We start from the raw sequence: 24,240 nt of genomic DNA on the forward strand, positions 1-24,240 counted from the left end.
ATTGTATATATTTTAACTAATATATGGTCTCTAATCACATTACTTCAAATGTCCCAAGGTTTGTATCTTATCATGTCTCTTTGGTCTCTTTTAATCTAGAATAGTCCTTGTGACTTATTTTTCAAAATTTAAAATTTTGTCTTCCATGCAATGGAAGGCCAGTTGCTTTGTAAACTATCTCACAATTGGAATTTGTCTGATTGTTTTCTCATGATTAATTCCAGGTGAAAGACCTTTTGGCCAGAATACTATGTAAATAGTGTCGTGTTCTTTTTATACCCAAATATTGGTAAGATCTGGTGAGATTCAGGTTATACAAGGATAGAAATCTGTACTATAATCCCAGAATCATAGAGCAGAAAGGAGCCTCACAGTCTGATGCAACCTCTTCATGTTACAAATGAATACACCAAAGCACAAAGAAGTCAAAAAGCCTGGCCTGCGGCACAGCTGGTGGCAGCCAGCTGTTGCTGGTACACCATTTATTAAACTCTCCTAAAATGTTAGCATTCACTTTCTTCAACTTTTCAGGACCTCAGAGAGTGTGAGATTAATACTGGAGATACGGGGCAGTTGACATATTTATATAGATGCCACAGTATGTTCTTGCAAAGCTTTCTCTTTTCCCTGCTTTGAAGTCTAGCAAATCCCCCAGTGACTTCTCTGAGAGATACTCAAGAAGCAACGAAAGCCTGTTTTAACAGGAAAGAGAAGTTTTACATAAGGAGCGGCCTTCTACCAAGCTCCAGAAACGCTTCTAGGTTAAGAGAAGCAGCCGCCCAATGCTTCCGAGCTATTTGTGTCGATTTAAAAGGCAGGTGTCTTTCCATTGACCTGTTTTCAGTGCTATAATCCCATTACCTTGGCACAATCCTCTGGAGTTTTCCTTTGTTTGGGAATTTTAAATTCCTTTATTTGCAACAGATCAAAGGCTATTTGGCACACATGCCGCATTTAGATGCGACTTTTCAATGGGTCTTGCAGCCTTCCTGAACGCACACGTCCGCATATTTCCTGGGTAACTGCTCATGGTCTGCCCACTGCCCCCAATTTTAAATTGCAACCCTATTTGCAAACCTTCCAGTTCTTCTCCCTACGAGACTAACTAGTAACTTTGTTGATGACTAGAAAACCATAACTTTCTGTGAGATTTACCTGGTTGCTTTACTCCGTCGAGTCCCTTAGGTTCCATTTTCTGTGGAACTGTGTTGGTGCACTCACATGCTGCAACGCCTGGGTGGTGAGCTGCCTCCCACCGCTCATCTCCCCCACCACCCGACACATGGGACAGCGAGACAGCACCCATGCTGAGAACCATGATGGGTAACCCGAAGCGCTCAGAGCAGAGGTTGACAAAGCATGGTCCATGTACTGGACCCGGCAGCCTCCTGTTCTTGTCCAGTCTACCCTAACAATGGTTTTGACATTTTTTAATGGTTGGGAAAAAAATAAAAGAAGACCATTTCTCGACATGTGAAAATTATGTAAAATTCAAATTTTAGTGTCCATAAGTAAAGTATTTTGAAACACACCTGGGGCGCCTGGGTGGCTCAGTCAGTTAAGCATCTGCCTTCGGCTTGGGTCATGGTCTTGGAGTCCTGGGATCCAGCCCTGTGTTGCATCAGGCTCCCTGCTTGGTGGGGAGTCTGCTTCTCCCTCCCTCCCTCTCTCTCTTTCTCTCTCTCAAATAAATAAATAAAATTTAAAAAAAAGGAACACCCCCATGATTATTTATTTATGTATTGCCTGTGGCTGCCTTGGCATTACCAAGCCGGAGTTGAGTAGTTGCAAGAGATATCATATGGCTCACAGAGCCTACACCAGAGACCATTCATTTATCAAATACTCATTAGGCATTTTTTTTTATATTCCAGACACTGCTAGGCATTGGAGGTTGAGAGATATGAAAAAACATAGTCTCTTTTCTTGGGGTGCTCAATCAATCAGGTGAAACCAGGTAAACAGAAAAATTACATAATGAGATTAAGTGCTGTGGCAGAGACGTATTAAAAAAAATGCCCCGGGAACAGAGTAGGCAGCCTTTCTTGGGGGGTGAGGAGAATGGGGCAGTCTTGATAGGCAAGCTGCTGACATTTAGCTGTTGGCAGTGTGGCGGGGGGTGGTGAGGTGCCCAATATTCCTACCACCTCACACAACCACGATGGCAAACTTTGTGGTATTTCTTACCAATCTTCTTTCTTAGGCATATTTTGTATGGTTGCATTCATAGTACAAAGAGAATTTTGTGTTCTCCTTATTTGTCACCTGCTGGGGGCAGGAGGCAGTATAGGGTTGGGTTGACTGCCAGAGTTGGCACTGAGCTGCCCAGGAAGTCACTTCTCTAAACCTCAATTTCCTCGTCTGTGAAATGAGGGTACGGTGAGAACCTGAGACGGCTGTTGGGAGTGTTCAGTGAGAGAGGGCGCTGACTACACTTAGCTGGGGGCTGATGGGTAGCAGTGTTCAGTCAATATCAGCATGTCCAGCCCTCCTTCCCTGTTGCAACCCATCGCCTGACTGTCCCTCTCCAGGCTGGCATTACCAGGTAGCTGGGAAGTGGGTAGAAGTGAAAGACCAGGAACAGAGGGTAAATCTGGGTAAAGGCGACGTTAGGAAACGGAGAGAGCAGGTACAAGAGCACTGAGGCATCAAATTACATGGCGTCCAACACATTCAGTAGATTTAACAGATTTAGTTATATTTTACTACTCTATTATTGAAAAACTTGAGTGATAAAGACCACACTGTAGAACCAGGAGTGAGGGCAGTTGACAAAGGCATTGCCCCTTGTTGTGTTCTTGGCAGCAGCACAGAGCTCATGAGGTAACAGATGCTTGGTAAACATTTTTTTAATGGAAGCATGGAATGGTATTTCAGGTAATGGAAAGAGTCTGGCACAATAAGAGCATGGAAGAAGGGCAGGAAATGATGCTAGCATATTGGGTTTGACCCTGTTGTTGGTAAATTTGCCTTATTATGAAGGTTCTCTGATACCTTATTCTGAAAGCAGTGGTAGGTCAAAGGATTTTATTTTATTTTATTTTATTTTATTTTAGCAAGAGAATTAAAAAGCATTATGGAAAACAGAAGGGGAAAATCCTGGAATTAAGGAGAACCAGGTAGAAAGTTACAGGAATAGCCCAAGTGAGGAAGATAAAGTACAGAAAGTAGAAGTAGAGACAGAGAAGATGGATTTGAAAGCTATTTCTGCCATTACAGGATTGAATGTGATGAGCCAGGGAGAGGTTTCCAGATTGAGAAGCCAATGACAAGAAGAAATTGGACATTGACAGTCATATTATAATATGCAAATGTACCAAAGTAATGCACTGTATACCTTAAACTTACACAATGTTATGTGTCAAATTTATTCAGTTAAAAAAGAGAAGGAATTGGTTATATAGGGCAAACTGGTACAATTGGTTTGGTTGAGTTTGCAATGCTGTGGGGGTGGACTGAGCTGGACCCACAGACCAGGGCCTCAAGAAAGGTTGAGCCATGATGTGGAGCCAAGAGTCAACACACGGACAGGAGTGGACACCACAGGAGTGGAGGTGTGGCCTGGGAGAGGATGGAGTGAGATCAGAAGAGGCGTAGGACAGAAGCTTGGGAGTGTCCACATTCAAGGTTCAGGTGGAGGGATGGGAACTAGTGAAGAAGAGAGAGAATATCAATCAGATGAGGAAGACGAGCAGGAACGGAGGAGGTTCAAAGAGCCAAGGGAACATTTCCAGAGGAAAGGAGGGATCCTCAGGACCCAGAGCAGAAGCGGAGTTAAACCAGGTAAGGGTGGGAAAGGAAACACTGCCTTCTCAGTTCACTGGGAACCATTGTGGATAGCTGTTTCACCAGAATATTAAGGACAGGATTTGGTTTGTGGTGCTTCCATGAGTAAATAGGTAAGAAAAAAGTGAATTGCCATCCTTGATTATAGCACGGACACGTACTCATCAACCGTGAACTTGGATTTAAATAGCAAGAGCCACAAATTTTTAAAAAGCCTTCACCATAGCACCTTCCTTGCTGGTTTGCTTATCCAGTGCCCCAGTTTATAGAAAATTCCCCAAAAAGAAAGATGCAGGTCTTCTATGTAGAAGTAGGCATATTATCCTATCATGGAAAATTCTAGGCCAAGCTACTTTCGACACGAACACTATTAAGTGTATCACATTGCCAACTAGTAGAGGTTATACCATCAACATAAAGAAGAAACCAATGTTGTGGCTGGTCCATGTGTAATTTAGAGTTCACTGTCTTTCTGGCCGTACATAAGGCACCACATAAGCTAGATACGTTCACACTAGAATATCCCAGAGGCATTTTTTTATTGGTTGAAACAGCAAGAAATAAAGACTGAGATAAATTTCATATTTAACTCTAAATCTTTAGTTTCCATCATTAGGCTGACTTGCCTGCAGCCATATTGCTGTAAATTAAACAGCTAAAGCTGGTGTGTTGCCAAAGTGCCCAGCCAGAGAAATATTAACAGTTCTCTCCTTGTTCTTGTGCCCGATCAAGTTAAAAACAGAAAAGTAATCTGTTTGCCAGCCAGAGAGGTCATTAGAAAGAACGGTTTAAAAAAAAATAAACTGTCATTTCACAGTGTATACAAATATCGAATCATTATGTTATACACCTGAAACTAATATAACGTTCAATGTCGATTATACTTCAATAGAAACAAGCTGTCAACTTATTTTGGCAGCTGGAAATAGAATCCTGGCTCTATCCTCAGCTCTACGCTGGTCTTTGTAGAAAGCAGCAAATGGGGTTTAATATGGAGGCTGCTTCTCTTGATGGGGCCTCATCACAGAAGAGTTTCAGAGATGGTTCCCCCAATCCAATTATCATTGCCCAGAGGGATGAAGAAAATGTCTCTAGACCAGTAGAAGTGATGAAGATAGAGTAATACCTTTGCGTGGAATGCCACAGAAAAGATGCTGAGGCTAGATTTTTCCCCGAGAGAGGAGTAACTGCTGGAGCAGAGGGAACTCTCAGGTGTATGAGCAGCCCCGAATCTGGTTTTAGGTGGAGACAGGGTTTGGTCCTCTCGCCATGTGTAACTCATTTCATTGATCTTACAGACCAAGGGTGGACAGTTAACGGCCATATTGCCTTGTACCATACCAGTGACAGAAAACAGAGTTCTCATTGAACAAATATTTGTTGAAGAGTACAAACTGTTTATAACCAAAGAAAAATAGAGAAAGGTAAAATGTTAGCTTTACTTCCACCTTCTCGCATCTATCAAAATAGTGGTGCCAGAGACAAACATTTCTTGATCTGGCAGCATCACCTGTCCTGACTCTGGAATTTTTACAGTAAGCACATTCTTTTTTTTTTTAAATATTTTATTTGTTTATTTATTTGACAGAGAGAGACACAGCGAGAGAGGGAACACAAGCAGGGGGAGTGGGAGAAGTAGGCTTCCCGCTGAGCAGGGAGCCCCGATGCTGGGCTGGATCCCAGGACCCTGGGATCATGACCCAAGCAGAAGGCAGACACTTAATGACTGAGCCACCCAGGTGCCCCAACACTAAGCACATTCTTAAAAGTTTTTTCTCGACTGTGGCTGTACTTTTGAATCACCTGGGGAGCTCTAAAAGCATACAGTACTCCAGCCACACCCTAGACCAATTACATCACCTCTAAGAGTGTGACCCATGCGTCTTTCTTCAAGCTTCCCTGATGATTCCAGTAAGCAGCCACATTTGAGAATTGCTGCGTGAATGCTGGCCATGTACAAGATTTACCTGGGGGGGCGCCTGGGTGGCTCAGTCGTTAGGCGTCTGCCTTCGGCTCAGGTCGTGATCCCAGGGTCCTGGGATTGAGCCCCGCATCGGGCTCCCTGCTCTGCGGGAAGCCTGCTTCTCCCTCACCCCCTCCCTCTGCTTGTGTTCCCTCTCTCGCTGTGTTTCTCTCTGTCGAATAAATAAAATCTTTAAAAAAAAAAAAAAAAAAAAAATTTACCTGGGAACCAGCCCAGACTAAGCTAATCAGAATCTGCAATTTTTTTAGAGGTTCCCCAGGTGATTCTAATATGCAATCAGGGCTGAGCACTTCTACCTTTAAACAGTGATTCTCAAAGGGTGATTACAGAGCCTGCATTAGGATCAGCCGCATTTCTCTTCATCATGTCATTCCCAGCCCCACCCCAGACCTACTGAATCAGAAATGGACTGCACCTATTTTGTAAACTCCCCCCGTGACTCATATCCTCACTAAAGTTTGAGGCAGTCTTGCTCTCTCCCAGTTTAATGACCACTCAACTTCCACAAAGAGATTTTTTCTTTTTGCCCTGAAGAGGATTGAGTTTTAATTCCTGTTAAAGTGCAAATACCATGATATAATCTTTAAGATACATTAGGTGAAAAGAGCAAGATGCAGAATAACTTGTATAGCACTTGCTTTTTAAACATAATAAAAAGTAATATTTGTATGCATATGTTTATGTATGGGCAGAAAATCTCTAGTACGGTACAGATAAAGAGGTGCTTCTGGAATGGAACTGGGTGGTTTTTGAGGGGAGGACTTCTTAGAATTTGTACCATGTACATGTAATTCCTCTGTTTAAAAAGAGAGTAAAAATGCAAACATTAGAGGGAGAGAAGTCATATTAATCCTTATTAGTCACTTATACCCTTGAGAGAATTTTTTCATCAGGATCTTTTGATCTGTGGAACAAATAGCGTATATGTCATGAGGACAAGGGAAATCAAAGATGATATGGGGGAAGAGAAATGGGAAAGAATGTCAGTCCCTCAAATTGAACTTTATATTTTTGCCCATGGTCAGCCTTGATCTTGATATAATCCCAAAGATGAAAACAAAGCAGTATGCATCCCCCTTTCCAGATGCTGCTTTTAGGAAATAAATAGAGGCTTCTTGCCTTCACCAAGGTCTCTCTAACCTAAAATGTGGGAGTGGGGGCAGGGCAACCCTTGGCCATTTGGACCTTAGCACCCAAGTGTCTACGAAATACTGCCTCAAATTCCCCCCTTGTAACCACCAGGTGGCAGCAGCAATCCAGTTTCTGGTCTAGCCCAGGAGATGCTGAACTAGGATGGCTCTGTGTTTAATTAGGGTACCGGTCACAGAACCGTGGAAATTTAGACATGAAGAACACTTCATAAAAGTTCTACTGATGACCACAGATGTTTAAATAGAGAAAAAAGAAGATCAGCTATATTAACAACGCTTCGTTCAACACAATAATCTGTGAAGGGAAGGAAGCGAAATTGTAGCCTACTATGTGGCAAGCACTTCACTAAATGTCTCATATTTCAGTTAATCATCAATATAACCTGTGAGATGGATACCAATACCTCCATTTTACAGATCGGGAATCTAAAGTTGGGACAGATGAAATAATTTGAAGTTTCAGAGAAATAAATGACGGAGGCAGGATATGAACCCAGTTGGACTGCATAAATACATGATCTTTCTATTCATGTCAGATCATCCTTTGCAACTGGGAGTATCAGGTGCTGGTCAGAATGGGCTTTTTGAAGGATGGCTTGGAGCTGGACCACAGTATGCGTGGGGATGGGACACAGGTGGATGGAGATCTACCAGCCAATAGCAGGATTTTGATAGTGAGGGAATATGATTATTGTGTACTCCCTGTTTTATGCCCTCAGTACCTGTGCTGCTCACAAGAAGTACGAGATCAACAGTGCTTTCTAAAGTTGAACTGTCTGGATAATCAGGAGGAGCTTCTTGGAATCAGGGGTGTCCTGATGTAGAGAGAGAAATGTGAAGAGGGTTGTCCCTCTCCCCCCACCTAGGACAACACGAACCCGAAGTAAATTACAGATTTTATGTCATGTTAAGTGTCAGTGGGAATATTTATTAGCGGGTGGTTCCCTTATACTTGTGCTTTTGTAACCTAAGTAATACACTCAAATCTCTACTTCTTAGTAATACCTCTTACTAAGTACTTACTTAGTATACTAAGTATATACTAAGTATACTAAGAAGTAATACTTCTTAGTAATTCCCATTAGGTACAATGAAGAAATTATCTTCCCATACTTTCCTATACCTCTCTTCCCCATAAATTTCCCAATTCTGTCCGGTTATACCCTTATTTTTATGTTGTCAAGATGAGTAATTTACATTTGGCCCTACAACAGTAAATAAGGGCAATTGTGATATAATCACATAAAAAATATTTACTGCAGGGGCGCCTGGGTGGCTCAGTCGTTAAGCATCTGCCTTCGGCTCAGGTCATGATCCCAGGGTCTGGGATCAAGCCCTGCATCCGGCTCCCTGCTCAGCGGGAAGCCTGCTTCTCTTTCTGCCACTCCCCCTGCTTGTGTTCCCTCTCTTGCTGTGTCTCTCTCTGTCAAATAAATAAAATCTTAAAAAAAAAAAAAGAGAGTATTTACTGCAGTGTGATTGGCCAGTAGGGAAAGACATGCCCTGCCCTAGGACTAACCTCATGTCCTTGCAAGGAGAATTCTTCAGTCACCAAGGTCATATGGATTTTCTTCTCTAACATGCTCAAAATCACACTGTGTTTGGTTTCTTTGCAAAATCTGTAAGATTTTTTTTAAGGTTCTATTTGCCATTTCTTATTCTGATTATTGAAAGAAAATATGCCTATTTGTCATATCACCAGGATATGGCTCTGGACCCTACTGTCTACTCCTGTGGTATAGACTTCCTGGGTGTGCTCCATGTCTGTCACAGTGGGCTTTCTTTGTATTACACTGCTTGGCTTGTTTCCCTGTTTGTTAGATCTCAGATTTCCTCCTTAATTGGGTTTGCTTTTGTGTCTTGCTAAAATACACCCTTAATAATTATTTCAGAAATAGTGCACAGGGAGTATATTTTCCAAGGGTTTGAATATCTGGGATGTCTTGTTGTCACTCGCCCTTGATTGAAATTGCATAAGGAAAATGTTCTTCTAATTTTCCTCTTAACGGTTTGTAGTACTTTCTAATTTTTATCTGGTAATAAGTCACTGAAATTAACATTAGTTGTGTCTTATATAATTTCTCCAGAAATTATTTTGGTATGATCTTAATATTATTTTTAACAAAAGAGATTATATGAGTACAGTATGGCCTTAAAAGAATTGTTTTAGTGACTTCCGGTAAAAAGAAATCCTCTCCTATTTCCTGTACACCTTTGTAATGCTACCTAGACATTTTTTTCCTCATACATTCTATTTTGTTACCATGAAGGCTCTGGAAGGTTTTTATGGCAATATTTCTGTCATCGTTTTGTGTGTCTCATTTTCACAACTCACTTAGAAGCAAATATTTTATGAGAAGCTGTGTGGGGCCCACAATGAGTTGAAACACTGGTTGTCAGGCAAGATTTAGGAAATAAAAGCTTCCCGTAGACTTAAAGCCAGAAAGTCCATTTGCATAAAGAAAAGACCTCTCAAACCACCAAGATGCCTATGGGCAATAGAAAACTCCCTTTTCCCATCTACAAAAGATAGAAAATAGTTAAAGTTTTTTATTTATGCCCCAATACATCAATGTTTATAGCATAGAAATCTGTAATTCTCCTGCCAATAAAATGAAAGTTGCTTTTAAACGATTACAGTCCAAAAATACTCAGACCAAAATATTTCCTGTGTTTTACTCTATAATGATCTCAGTAATACCTGAGTGGCTCTAGTATTCTTTCTTGTGCCAGATGGGTGAAGCAGCCCACCTTCTTTGTCTGTCCCTCAACATATGGAGAGGCAGGATGGCACAGTGGTTACAACAGGGCTTCGCGGCCCTGGCTGTCTGTGCTCAAAACCTCTCAGCTGCTTTCTAGCTGAGTCACATCGGGCCATGTTGCTTTCACTTCCTGCAACTCAGATGTCCCCTCTGTGAAATGACAATAACAGAAGTTAGGGTTGGGTTACTCAAAGAGGTTGAGTTAGCTAAGAATTGTTCTAGGTCCCTGACAAGCCTCCCGTGAGTGTCTGCCAGCCTCACTATCTCGCAGTTATGAATTAGGCTGACACGCCTAGCCCTCCAGGTGGCCCCGAGGCATGTGTCCAGGGAAAGACATGGTCACTTACGGTTGATGGAGGACGAGCCAAAGAGATGGGATCCTTTATCAAAGCTTCGTGGAAGTGGGAAGAACGGATATGAACAAATGCTATTCACCACCTGGTCTTTTTTTTTTTTTTTTAAGATTTTATTTATTTATTTGACAGAGAGATAGAGAGAGAGCACAAGTAGGCAGAGAAAGAGGGAGAAGCAGACTCTCCACTGAGCAGGGAGCCTGACGCGGGGCTCGATCCCAGGACCCTGGGATCATGACCTGAGCCGAAGGCAGCCGCTTAACTGACTGAGCCACCCAGGCACCCCGAGGTCTTTTTTTTTTTTAAGGAATTTTTTTTATTCCTTCATGAGAAACACAGAGAGGGAGAGGGAAAGAGGCAGAGGCAGAGGGAGAAGCAGGGAGCCCAATGCAGGGCTCGATCCCAGGACCCTGGGATCATGACTTGAGCTGAAGGCAGATGCTCAATCGACTGAGCCACCCTGGTGCCCAACCACCTGGTCTAAAAGATACATGGAAAAGTGCACACCCATGTGTGTGATGGGTAAGGAACAGGTGGCAGAGGAGACAAGAGAAGTGATAATCAACTACCATTCTAGAGGAAGAAATCTGACTTTTCAACGGCACATCAAACAGTCCACCGATACTTTGAATGTCCTCATCTAGGAGATAATTGAAATGAAGTATTTAAAACTGCACCATGCAAAATAAGACATGAGGAAGGTGTCTCAGAATTTTTAAATGTTGAGTCAGGATTGAGATCAGTGTGGAATTGGACAAGGAGGTTGCTGACAGTGAGGGAGTGTCCATGATGCCACGTGAATGGAGGTGGCTCTCTTTCTCCTCATTCATGCCAGTCCTTGATGCGGCACCTCGGGTCCCTGGGCTGAGATCACAGGGCTGTGCTCACTGAGGGCTATGAGCTTCTACAACAGTGGGACCATCTCCTCGGCTATGTCATGTGTGAAAATATATAAAGATGGACATTTGGTAGGGGAAGCCCAGGAATATTGGTCCATAAAAAACTTTGTTCCTCTGATTCGATGTTTTAAAGACCAGCTGGAGGAAGGGACAAAAAGTTCAAATAGAGATCAAATCTAGCACTAAAAAAAGAAAGAAAGAAAAAAAAAGAAAGAAAAAGGTCATGAAATCTATGGGGACCGTTAAATTTTCTGCCATGGACTATTGAGGTGGATTTTGAAATAGTGTTCAGTGAATCTCTGGATATCTGTGCAATAACACTAAGAAGGAGAATATCAGAGTCAAGGAGGAGAGCTCCCGTTGCTCCATTTCCATCTGAACTAACAGATTAAAGTTCTTAGCTTATGGCCCCCTAAGCTCTCCTGGGAACCTACACTTAAAACCAGATATTACTTTGTGTTTAAACAATTACTTTGGGGATTATCTTAAATTCACTTGGCCATGAGTTTTTGACATCATTAAAATGGCTAACTTATTATGCAAAAACTGCATATAGCAGGCAAGTTTTGAGTCATTTCCTTGAAAACAAATACTTGAAAAGAGTTTCTGTGCCCACTGAAATCTCTTTCTTGAGCCGAAATGAGCAAGGCTCAGCTGCGCTTCAGCCCAGAATCACATCCGTTAGAGAGAATGATTAACCTTGAAGGAGGTTCCAGCTGCAATGGCAAGCCTTGACCAATGGGCCATGTACACAGGAAGTTCTCCATTTGAGACCATTATAGTCAGCCTTGCTTACTAATGGTGCATCCTGGACACAACAATAGAAAGAAAGTTAGGAGAAGAAAAAATACATTTCTCGAACGTGACTATATCTTTCCAGGGGATGGAACATTGGAAATGATCTCACGATGTCCATTTGACAAAACTTAGCCCAAGAAAAGGCTATACCATGCCAACAGGGACTTTGGCATGCGTCAGACTTATTTGTTCCTTGAAGCAAGGCACTACATACTCTTGTTTATCCACAGTTTAACCCACCAGAAATCTAAGATAATCCCTCCTCCCCAAACTTTATTTTTAAGAGAAAGAGGTAATGAAGGTTGTGTGGTGTTGGGGGATATACCAAAACACAATAGGATCTTCTTGGCTTAAGGTTCTTTTTAAGATAATGTTAGCTTTCTGTGACATTCCTTGTCCCGAAGCATTGCAGAAACGTGGGGTTCTTGTGCATTCTTAGAGATTAAATTGCACACTGTCATTTTCCTAGTTGTATTGCATTGCTTTCCTGCTCTAACCATGTCTAACCATTCCGGACAGATTTAAAGCCAAGGATAAATTCAGTGAGTCAAGCCCTAGGTGTTGAAAATAATTTTTAAGTGTGTAAAATTTCTCCCTGATAAAACTTGACTTCTGACTCATCCCACCTTCCCTACACAACTTGCCTTAAGAAAAAGATAGGTTGATGGATCGATCTGGCTGGGCACATTGAGAAGACATAACACAAGAAAGAGGCTGACTCAAGAAACCACTGAGATCTTCATTTCTTAAAGTCATCACTATTTTGTGTTTTTAAACTTATGAAAATAACTCCATTTCCAGCTGCAGCTTGTGCTGGCTGAAGCAAGCCCAGATATATACTACAACTGCTGAGTAATGATCCGAGGAGTGTGGGAATTAAATGAGATTTCAAGTGCTTTGCCTATCATCGATACACGGAAGGCATTCAACAAGTATTAATTTCCTCAAAGTCTAGCATTAGAATCAATCTTGGGATCCTCTTCATAGTTCTCTTTAAATATACTCAGCTTATTCTTTCATTCACTTACAGATTCTTTCGCCAAATATTCATTCACAGCATACGATGTGCCGAGCCCTGTTGTGGGCATGGGAATATGGGGGTGACCAATAAGTCCCTGAACCCTCAGAGTGAGTCTAGTGTTAGTGGCATAGCAGAGATTGTTGCCCTCATGGGACGAATGGGGTCAGGAACGTGTATGAAAGAGGGGAATAGAGTCGGACAATGGTGCGAGGTAAATGAAAGGCATCTTTAGGTCCCTCAATCCACTGCTCACTGTGGTCCACACCTGGCCCGGATACCACCCTTGACTCTGTGCCCAGGAACCAGGGTGAGAATGACATTTTTTCCTTAGCTCTGGCTCAAACCCAGGGGTATGATGCCAGAGGAATTGCTGCTTTAAGACAAAGAAAGAGAACGAAACAATGACCATAACGAAATAAAAGCCTTGAAGCTAAAGAAAAACAAAATGTCATGATTTGTGCATTTTTTTTTTTTCTACAAAACCTATTTGTTCTGTGGTGGAATATAGAGTCTGCATTTGATTTCTACAAGATATGCAGTAATGGGTTATGTACTCCAGGGAAAAACTATTCTTAAGGGAGCGAGAACGTGATGGATTCACTTCCTCCGCGAGGTTTATAATATGTGGCAGTTCAGTGCGAGCAGGTATTTGGTCTATAAACTGGGAGAGCACGGCATTAGGGGTGGCTCGTTGCCAAATGAAGAAGGACGCAGCTCTCCCTCTCGCTCTGGTTATTAGCCCTTCCGGGGATAAACAGCAAGATGTTGTGTTTGCCTGTCACGGCGATGTGCACGCGCCGAGTCGCCAGCCCCGTTCCTCAGCCGCGCAGACCTGCTATTTTTGCGGTGTGAGGCCCACGTCCCATTCTGCGCTGAACTGAGTCAGGGTTCTGTCGTTCAAATGCTCCCTCTCAATTAGATGCTCTCCGATTGGCTGCTTCGCAATTAGACACCGGAGCCCTTCGTCTGTGAACGTGTCGTTTCGTGTCCTCCCTCCTCAGAGCCTGCTGTTGAGCTTGTTGTAGCTCAAACGGTGCTAAAGAGAGGCGGAGCTGGCCGCCGGCTGGCCTCCCGGACGGCCTCGTGGACCCTGTGCAGCGGCCTGGCTGCGGGACACCCGGGGCCGCTCCCCGGGGGCGCCTGGGCCAAGCCCACTTGTCAACTCCGGAAGGGAGTTCCTTCCACAGGCCTTGCTCGCATGAACTGATCTCGTCAGAGACTGGCTGTCCTGTTAGAAAGACACTTGCCAAGCAGTGTGTCTGTGTCAGCCCTCCGTTTGTTCTCTTCACACAATTAAAGTCTGCTCGGGAAACCCAGCTGTAGATCGTGAGGGCTTTTGGTGAGGGGAAAACAAGACTCATACACCGCTCATGGGAGAGTAAGTTCAGGCAAGCTTTCTGGAAGGCAGTGTTTAATTATGTGGACTCTTTATTTTTATTTATTTATTTATTTTTAAAGATTTTATTTATTTATTTGACAGAGAGAGAAACACAGCGAGAGAAGGAACACAGCAGGGGGAGTGGGAGAGGGAGAAGCAGGCTTCCCGCGGAGCAGGGAGCCCAATGCGGGACTCGATCCCAGGACCCTGGGATCATGACCTGAGCCAAAGACAGACGCCACCCAGGCGCCCTATGTGGACTCTTTACATCAAACAAGCATGATGAGTTTTTTACTTGTTTATTTATTGTGATGGAATCTTGCGCCTCCCTGTCACTGACTGAAAACTTGGCTGGCCCCCTGACTTTTCTGACGACTCATGTGGAATAGATTGGCCTATGGTCAAAGTCACAAACAGTAGCTAGCTTCAGAAATGAAGAATATACAGTCCTAGCCATGAATCAAACTTCAGACTTCTCCCAGCTGAGGCCTGCAGCTGATGGGCCACCTATCTTTGGGACAGGGGCTTGAGTCACCTTCTCTCATTCTTCTCTTGCCCTCTTTCTGCTTGCTAATTGCATCTTCTGGCCCGTCAGAGGATGGACCGTGGTGAAGGAAGAGGATATGAAGCTTAAACTGCGGGTCACCAGGCTCCCCTTGTCCGGTGCAGGACGTGGCACGGCTTAGTGCCTGGCAGCCATTACGTCCTTGAACATATCTCTATCACTACTAGGGAGTGATAAATCTAGGATTTAGTCCAAACAGCCTGACTCCAGAACCCACACTCTTAATCGCTCTGCCTACTGGTGTTCATGAGCACAATTCCAGTTCCAGGAATTTAGTCTGAGCAAATAGGTGGACACACACAAAAACGTACCTGGATCTTCACTGCAGTATCTCTAACAACTTGAAGAACCTGGATACAAATCTTGTGTTTGAGAGCAGGAGATTGCTCTCAATCTCAATCCAAAGCCTGTAAACATGTATTTTAAAGGACTATTCATACATAAAAAATGCAAAACAGAACTAGTAGTCTGGGAAATGAAAGTGAAAGTAAAAACCAGATGTAATTTCTCACCCCTCAGAGTGGAGAAGTGAAAAGGAGACATAACATTTAGTGCTGGAGAGGATGTGGGAACAGGCACATTCTTACATGGCTGACAAGAGTGGGGGGTTTTACAAGCTCTTTGCAAGGGAATTTGACAAAAACTTCTAAAATGTTTACAGATTAGGAATGTGCAACCCTTTGGCCAGCAAGTTGATTTATGAGAATCTATATTATAGAAAGTAAAGCATGTACATAAGGCAAAAATCTGGGAATAATTGAATGTCTGTCAGTAGGACAAGGGGGGACTAATTATGGTCTATCCATGCTGTGTTATATTAAACAGCTCTTTAAAATAAGGAATTAGGTCTTGATTTGTTGACTCAGAGGAATATCTGTGATATATTGTGTGAGGAAAGTTGCTTTCATGATAATATGTAGGGCAAGAGCCCATTTTGTAAAAACAAACAAGAATCTCTATATATGTGTGTGAAAGTTCATGTAAGGTAGAGAAAGACTTGGATGGTTACAAATCAAGATATTGACTTCGGCTACCTCAGATGGGCAGCATAAAGGGATGTGTGTGTGTGTGTGTGTGTACATTTATGCATCTTTGGATTGTTCTGTTGGTGCAGTAAGCTTTTATATTTAGAAACTAAAATTTTTTATTAAAAAAATATTAAATGATATGAAAGATATTTATGATCTGTTGCCAAATGGAAAGAAAAAATATAAATCCCATTTTAAAAACTAATCCAAGGGTGCCTGGGTGGCTCAGTCAGTTAAGCATCTGCCTTTGGCTCAGGTCATGATTTCAGGGTCCTGGGACCAAGTCCCACATCAGGCTCCCTGCTCAGCAGGGAGTCTGCTTCTCCCTTTGCCCCTCCCCCTCCCCATCCTCTTCCCCCTCCCCCTGCTCATTCTCTCTCCCCCCCAAATAAGTAAATAAAATCTTAAAATAAAATTAAATTAAAAAAATAAAAAGCAATCCAAAATTATATATACATGCATGTATATATGTGTTTGTTTATTCGGGTGCAGAGAAAAAGACTGGAAGGATTATTAAATTCAAAATGTTAATAATGATTATTTCTGACTCATGGGATTTTTATTGCCTTTGATCTGTTTGTGTTTTCCAAATATTAAGCAATTAACATATATTAATTTTATAAAGAAAAATATGTTAGAAGTAAAATGAAGAACTGTTTGTCAGGAAAGATAAAGAGTTAGGATTGAGTTTGAAGTGAAATTTTTATAAGAGGATGATGGAGGTAGAACAAAAAGCTGAATGAACTTAAGGATGGTACCTTCCAACAGTTTCCAACCTGAAAACACTTTCTCCATTAGAGGGCTACATCTCCTGCACCGTTCCCCAACCATTGTCTTAACAGATGACCTAGGCAGATTAGGGAGAGATCCACTTGAGAGAATTCTTTTGTTTCATTGAAGCAACATTTTCCATCTAAAATGCTCTGGCTTATTTCCGCGCCCCGCCCCCACAAATGGTAACGTACAGAAGGGGGGAAGATAAAGAATTTGGACTCGAAGTTGAACAAGAAATGAAGCTGAATCCAGGAAGACATGGATGCAGGACATAAGCAGAGCACAGAGTGGGCTGTGGTTGGGTTGATGACCCACAGAGGACTCCCGGTGCAGGACGTGGCACGGCTTAGTGCCCAGCAGCCATTACGTCCTTGAACATTATCTGTGGAGAACATCAGAGACTAAGGCACATGATTTGTTTAAGAATTGGACTTAGCTCTTTCAGTGAAAGGCACATGTGTTTGTGCCATTCACCACTTGCCACTTGCAGAACTTTGTGAGGTATATTTGGGGGGGTGCGGGGGGGGGATATGTACAGCTCTCATCAAAACTTCATAGTATTAAGAGGGAAGGTGGCTTAGGAAAAATAGATCCTTTTCATTTCTTGCTCATCTAGATAATATCCAAACGCAAGCTTCAGTTATGCAGAAGGATAGTACGTGGAGAAGAAAGAAGGCAGATAATTATTATAAAATTAGAGAAATACATTTAAAGGCAATTAAAATCCTAAGCTTTGCCACTTAAAATCGTGGTTGAAGTAAACCCTCATCGATCAGACTGTATCATAAAACTGAAGCTGTGAGAGACCAAAGACCAGAATTCTTGTTTTATGGAAGGAATCTCATTCAGGAAGAGAACTGTAGTGTGGAATGAGGAATAGACAGCAATTTATTTTTTAGTGTCTGTGATGTCCGTTGTACAGTCAGAGTCCCATTGTTGTGGGAAACGTCAATGGCCCCTAATTGGTCCAGCCTAACCAGGAAGTGAGGAGTTTCGGGTTGGGGCTATGGTGCAGCTGATTGCAGCTGTTGACTGGTAGGATTTCCTGGAAGGCTGAGTTAATGGTGAAATGAAATGCCTTCTCTTTTTAAGTCCCTCTTTGTCTGATATTTTCAGTTGTTAAATCAAGGTTGAAATAGACCAAAATAAAAACCTGAAAAATAAGAGCAACAAGTAAAACCTTGGTTTGGCCTATGCTCAGTAGAATTGAAAACCCAGACTTCGGCTTCTCAGTGTCAACGAGAGCAAGTGCTATGGAAGATTTTTCTAATTAGGCACTTCTGGAGAAATTCATGACATGAAATCAAGAAATAATCCTAAACTTAGAGGCTGATTTTTTAAAAAGATTTTATTTATTTATCTGAGAGAGAGAGCCAGAGAGAGAGATTGAGAGAACAAGTGGGGGGAGGGGCAGAGGAGAAGCAGACTCCCCGCTGAGCAGGGAGCCTGACATGGGGCTTGATCGCAGGACCCCGGGATCATGACCTGAGCTGAAATCAGACACTTAACCGACTGAGCCACCCAGGCATGCCTAGAGGCTGATTTTTAAGGAGAGCTTCCTTGCTTATGCTTTTATCTTGTCTCCTGTTTCAGAGAATTAGATGTGAGTATTACTTCACAAAGTCACTCTACCACTTCTTCTTAGCTCATCCTCACGTAATCCACCGACTTCTATCTCTGGCCTCTTTCTGTCCACCAGAGCCTTTTCCTCTGCCCAGAAACACACTCTAGTCTACTTCATCCTTTAAAAACCAACCATCCACCCCACCCAGAAAACCCTCCCTCAAACTCCCACCCTTCTCACTTCCTATCTGCAAGTCTGAATTCACTAGAAGTGAGGTCTGAATGTTCCTCTTCCATTGCTACTCATTCTCCCATCAGTCATTTCCAAACTAGCTTTCACATTCATCTCCGTCAAAAGTAAAAATGACCCGAGACTACCAAATTCTCCTCTTCCCCAAGCTCCAAGGCATCTGACGTTTCCATCCGTCTTGAAATTGTTCCTTGTGAGGCCCTTCTTATTTTGTCCACAGCCTCGTTCTACAGTCTTATCCTGCCTCCTCCCATACCCCATCACTCTCATTTCAGCCACATGTGCTACGGGATGTTCCCCGAGGGGAGTGAGGTCTCTTGGTCTTGGTTTATGTTGTTCCTTCTCCTGAAGGTGCTTTTCTCCTATTCCTTCACAGGGCAACGTCCTCCTGGGTTTCAAGACTTGGCTCAAAGTCTCCCTCTTTCTGAGGCTCTCTTTGGCCCTTCTCAGGAAGAATAAAGCATCCTCTGTTTTCTCCAGTGCTCACAGAACTTTGTTCCTCCTGCTTATTGTAGCCTTATCAGGTTGCATTCATAGATGTTTAAGAGTTAACTTATCTGCTTGCTTACACAGTAAGGACTGCCTGTCAGGCATTTCACCATCCCAATAGCTTCTCATGGTCCTGGGGCAAGCACTGAACAAACTTATGGTCCGTGAAGGGAGGAATGAAACAAGCCTGCAGAACGCCCCCAGGTCCCGGCATGTATGGCAAAGCCAGTCTTGTGTTGGTGTGCGCATTAAAGCAATCCCAGAATATACACCATGGCCACTGATTCTGGACTCTGTGACCATGGAGCAGAGCCACAAAGAGAACCATTTTGTCCACGTGGGGGCAGCACAGTCACTTCTACAGCCTCCGGATGTTCTAGCCAGGTTTCTCACCCTGAGGGTTTGTCTAGGCTGAACTACTGAGCCCATTGCTTCCCAAGTTGAGTTTCTGCGGCTCAGACGCAAGAAGCCAGTTCTCCTTCACCACCTTTTCTAGATCCCCCCAGACCAACAGTAGAGGGCCTTATTTTTTTTCTTTTAAATAAAAATGAAAAAATTACATGAGTAATAGATACCTATTATTTTGTATTGAAGTAAGATTTGTATATACCATTAGGTAATGGTATATACATTGTATATATATATATATATATATGTACAGCTATGCAACGTTGTTATTAGACCATCTGTATGCACTACAAAATGACCCACCAAAAGTCCAGTTACCATCCATCACCATAAAATTGACCCTCTTCATCCATTTTGCCCACCTCCTGATCCCCTTCCCACCTGGCCCCATCAACCTGTTCTCTGTATCTATGAGTTTGTTTTTCTATTGTTTTGTTTGTTCATTTGTTTTATTTATTTATTTATTTTTGTGGATGCCACATACAAGTGAAATCATGTGATATTTTTCTTTGTCTGACTTTTTCACTTAGCATAGGACCTTGTTGCAAATGGCAAGGTTTCAGATTTCATTCTTCTTTATGACTGAGTAGTATTCCATTATGTGTATGTATGTGTGTTTATATATTATATATATTATATAATTATTAATATAATATAATAATAAATATGCATATTATAATTATATAGCATGTATAATATAATTATATAATAAGTAATATGCATACATAATATACATATGCACACACACACATACCACATCCTCTTTAACCATTCATCTACTGATGGATACTTAGGTTGTCTCCACATCTTGCCCATTGTGAATAATGCTGCTGTAAACATAGAGGTGTGTATGTATCTTTTCAAATGAGTGTTTTCATATTCTTTGGCTAAATACCCAGAAGTGGAATAGCTGGATCATATGGTAGGTTTCTTCTTTTTTTTTTTTTTGGTGAGGCAAATAATTTTATTTATTTATTTATTTATTTATTTATTTATTTTTGGTAGATTTATTATTAGTTTTTTGAGGAATCTCCATATTTTCCATAGCAGCTATACCAATTTACATTCTCACCAATCTATTCAGATCCTCTGCTCATTTAAAAAATTGGGTCATTAGTTTTTTTATTGTTGAGTTGTATGAATTATTTATATATTTTGGATATTAACCCCTTATTGGATATATGATTTGCAAATATCCTCTCCGATTCAGTAGGTTGCCTTTGTTTAGATGATGGTTTCCTTTGGCATGCAGAAGCTTTTAAGTTTGATGTAGTCCCATTTGTTTATTTTTGCTTTTGTTTTCCTTGCCTTTGGAATCAGGTCCACAAACACGATGCTAAGACCAATGTCATGGAACTCACTGCCTATGTTTTCTTTTAGGAATTTTATGGTTTCAGGTCTTACATTCAGGTCTTTAATCCATTTGGAGTAACTTTTTGTGTGTGGTGTAAGACAAGGGTCTAGTTTCCTTCTTTTGCATCTGGCTCTCCAGTTTTTCCAGCACGGTTTATTGAAGAGACTTTCTCCATTGGATGTCCTTGACTCCTTGGACATAAATTAATTGTCCAAATATGTGTGGGTTTATTTCTGGGCCTTAATTCTGTTCCTTTGATCTGTGTGTCTATTTTATTGCTTCGATCACTATAGCTTTGTAGTCTGGTTTGAAATCTGGGCATGCAGTACCTCCAGCTTTGTTCTTCTTTCTCCAGGTTGCTTCAGCTGTTTGGGATCTTTGGTGGTTCCATACGAATTTTAGAATTATTCATTCTAGTTCTGTGAAAAATGCCACTGAAAAAAAATTTTTTTAAAGATATTATTTCTTTATTTATTTGACACAGAGAGAGAGAGAGCACAAGTAGGCAGAGCGGCAGGCAGAGGGAAAGGGAGAAGCAGGCTCTCCGCTGACCAGGGAGCCCGATGCGGGGCTCCATCCCAGGACCCTGGGATTGTGACCTGAGCAGAAGGCAGCCGCTTAACCGACTGAGCCACCCAGGCGCCCCGCCACTGAAATTTTGATAGAGGTTGCATTGAGTCTGTAGGTGGCTTTGGGTAGGATAAAAAAAAAAAATCATCTGTGCGGGGTTAATTGTAAGTTGCTTGTTCCCAAGCACTGAAGTTAAGTTTAAATCACTCATGGTATTCCCGAATAATGAAGATGCTTCCCTCACAGAAACAGCAACATCATGAATCCAGATGGGCAATGACTTTGTTAGTGGGTCCCCAGATGTGTGTAAGATGAGCCCTCAGGAAAGCCACATCAATGCTCCCTAGGGTTTTAGGATGTTAAAAGACAGGCGGGGGATTTCTCTCAGACCCAGGCATAGCACCAGGTTGTCTGGCGTCGACAGTAATACTAACTTTTGCACAAAAAATAATCTCTTTCTGCCACATTCCTCCTTTTCAGAGCAGGCAGCCACAGCTGTGGCCGGCATGGCATTTCTTTGCACTTGTTTTTAATAACGCCTCTGGAGTTAGTTTGTGAAAAGTTTCTCAACTGAGATTTTTCTTTCTATCTTCTAAAGCGTTTATTACGAGAAGATTCAACTTTTGGATTCTCTGAAGAAAATTCTTTCCTAGGAAAGGTAAGAGGTTAAAGAAGCTGTAGCTAAAATTAGTTTCTCTTTTGGCTCCGTAAAAGGAATCGTAGCTTTGGCAATAGTCAGAAGCAATAACTTAACCAGTGGTTTCAGAAATGAGCTCTTCCCTGTGATTTTAAAGTGCTCTTCATGAATCCTATCTTGTAATTACTGCCTGATTCTTAGGAGGCACTTTAAAGCTTGAGTGTCTACTAGTTTCATTCCTCAGGTGACCCGTCCCACCCTCCAGTTTGTTTGCTGATGACTATTGCATTACACCTGACAGCCATGAGAAATCTCAATGATTAAGGATCAGAATACTTTGTTTTCATCTGGATTCCTTTTCATCTGGGGAAGCCAAAGTGTTTCTTGTTAATAATTTTTCAGTATCCCTAGAGGAATTTGGTGGTGAGTGTTAGAAGAAAATAGTTAGGTAACTCATCTCCAGGTCATTCTGAGTCACCAGCAGTTGGGATTTGCATTTGGAGGTTTGAGTGGCCTGGTTGCTTAGTTAAAATGAACTTTGACCATGACATCTAAATCTAAACCTGTCACCTGACATCATATAGGTTCAACTGGCCCGGGGCCTCCATGAGTGGGAAATTCTCTGTGTACATACAGTGTGTGTCCGTGTAAATATAGGAAATACTCCACCCCACAGTTAGTACTTCTTATCTCGAAAATGCAGAGAGTACAGGAGAGCTGGACCCATAATTGGTCCACAAACTTCCAATCATTCTTTGAGATTCTCATGCTCTTTGCTAAACAACAGGACCCCACCAAGATTTGTAGAACAATCTGCGGCTAACATTTAGAATTTAGAATGTTATCGTTTCTACTTTTCCTAAGAGTCTGCTGTAAATGAGGCTCCATACACTATCGAAATGGAAGGGGGAGGGAAGGGGAAGGGAGGGACCGTGCTGATCTAGAGTCTAGTGTTGCCACTGATTTCTGTGTAATTGGCAGCAAATTCCTATTTTTTAGTAAAGGTGATAAGATTCTACCACATTGATTGCTCCTGGAGCTGGGACATGGGTTGTGGCGGTAATGGGGGTGGGGAAGAAGAGCGATTACGCAAATGTGTGCCTCCCCATGATTGGTCAGGTACCACAGGCACGGACTCCTTGGGATAAATATAGGTGCTGACGAAATGGAGGAAATGAAGTAAATGCCCTCCGGCAAACGAGAAAAAACAGACTAGAGGCCAGGGGCGGAACTCGTTTCTAGTATCTGTGCTGTAATATTCAAGGGTAATTGGACCGACATAGAAGATGTGGCACCAATCTGATCATCTCGGTAGCCAGGATCGTATGTATTTGGGGGGACTTTGTTCTATTTTCGGTGCCCTGAGGATCTCCAAAGTTGTTCAGCTAAGTTTAAGTTGTCCTTTTAATTATCTCTTTGCCATCACTACTCCATTACTGCCTCTGAATGATGGCTTTGTGCATTTTTCACTTAAGGGTAATGAACTTCTCTCTTAATCTAGTCCCATCATTCAACTTTGTTCCAAGGAGGTGCCTTACAGACAATTTCCATTTTAATCAGAAGTGAATAGGACTGTTGCCTTTAAAGTGGACCATCTGTGGGTTTGCCAGGCATTTTATCAACTTTGATCTTTATTCAATTTAACTTTCTGCCAGAGCTTCCAGTAAAGTTCTTTCAAGCCTGCAGAAAGCAGAGCTCAGCGCTCAGGGCGTAGGCAGTCCCCTTGCATTCCCTATGCCAGTGTTCGTCCTTCTCCGAGTGAGGCCATTTGTTTTTAGAATCCCCCTTGTGGGAGGGGTGGGGGCAGTTAGTTGGGAAGGTAAGAGAAGGGAATGTGTAGACACAGACTGTGATACTGCTGTCAGTCTAGTGACAGTGGGAGCCGGAACCTTCTTTTGGAAGAGCCTGGAGCAAGTGTTCAACATGACTCTAGTTTGAGCTTCCTTTGTGCTAGCGAGGTCATTCTAAACGCACGCTCCCTTCCCCAGTGTTAAGAGTCTCAGAAGCCCTGATCCTGTGGACAGGGCCAGGCACTACCCACCCTGCGGCAGGACCAGGAGGCACGTGGGGAGTATCCATAGTGGCCTCGGCAGCTGGGGTCCATGGCAGGCGGATCATCGGCAGTAGATCGGCAGCAGGCAGTCCTCTGGTACCCAACCTGTGCAACCCACAGCATCGGCTTTTATAGCTTCCAGATGACTCCGCTGGCCTTTGAAGTGGGTTAATTTAGGAGGCCTGTGAATCCCTCTGTGTTTAATGAATGCCCCTTGCTCTCTGTCCAGGGACACTCCCTCTTCCTGCCCTCTGACAGTCATCTTCTACACCTGGACAGGAAATCTTCGGGGATATTAAAGCTTCCCCAAGCTCCTGGTCTGTTCCTTTCCTTCCTTCCTTCCTTCCTTCCTTCCTTCCTTCCGTCCGTCCTTCCTTCCTTCCTTCCTTCCTTCCTTCCTTCCTTCCTTCCTTCCTT

The sequence above is a fragment of the Neomonachus schauinslandi genome, chromosome 3 (genome assembly GCF_002201575.2).
Source record: "Neomonachus schauinslandi chromosome 3, ASM220157v2, whole genome shotgun sequence".
Taxonomy (NCBI): domain Eukaryota; kingdom Metazoa; phylum Chordata; class Mammalia; order Carnivora; family Phocidae; genus Neomonachus; species Neomonachus schauinslandi.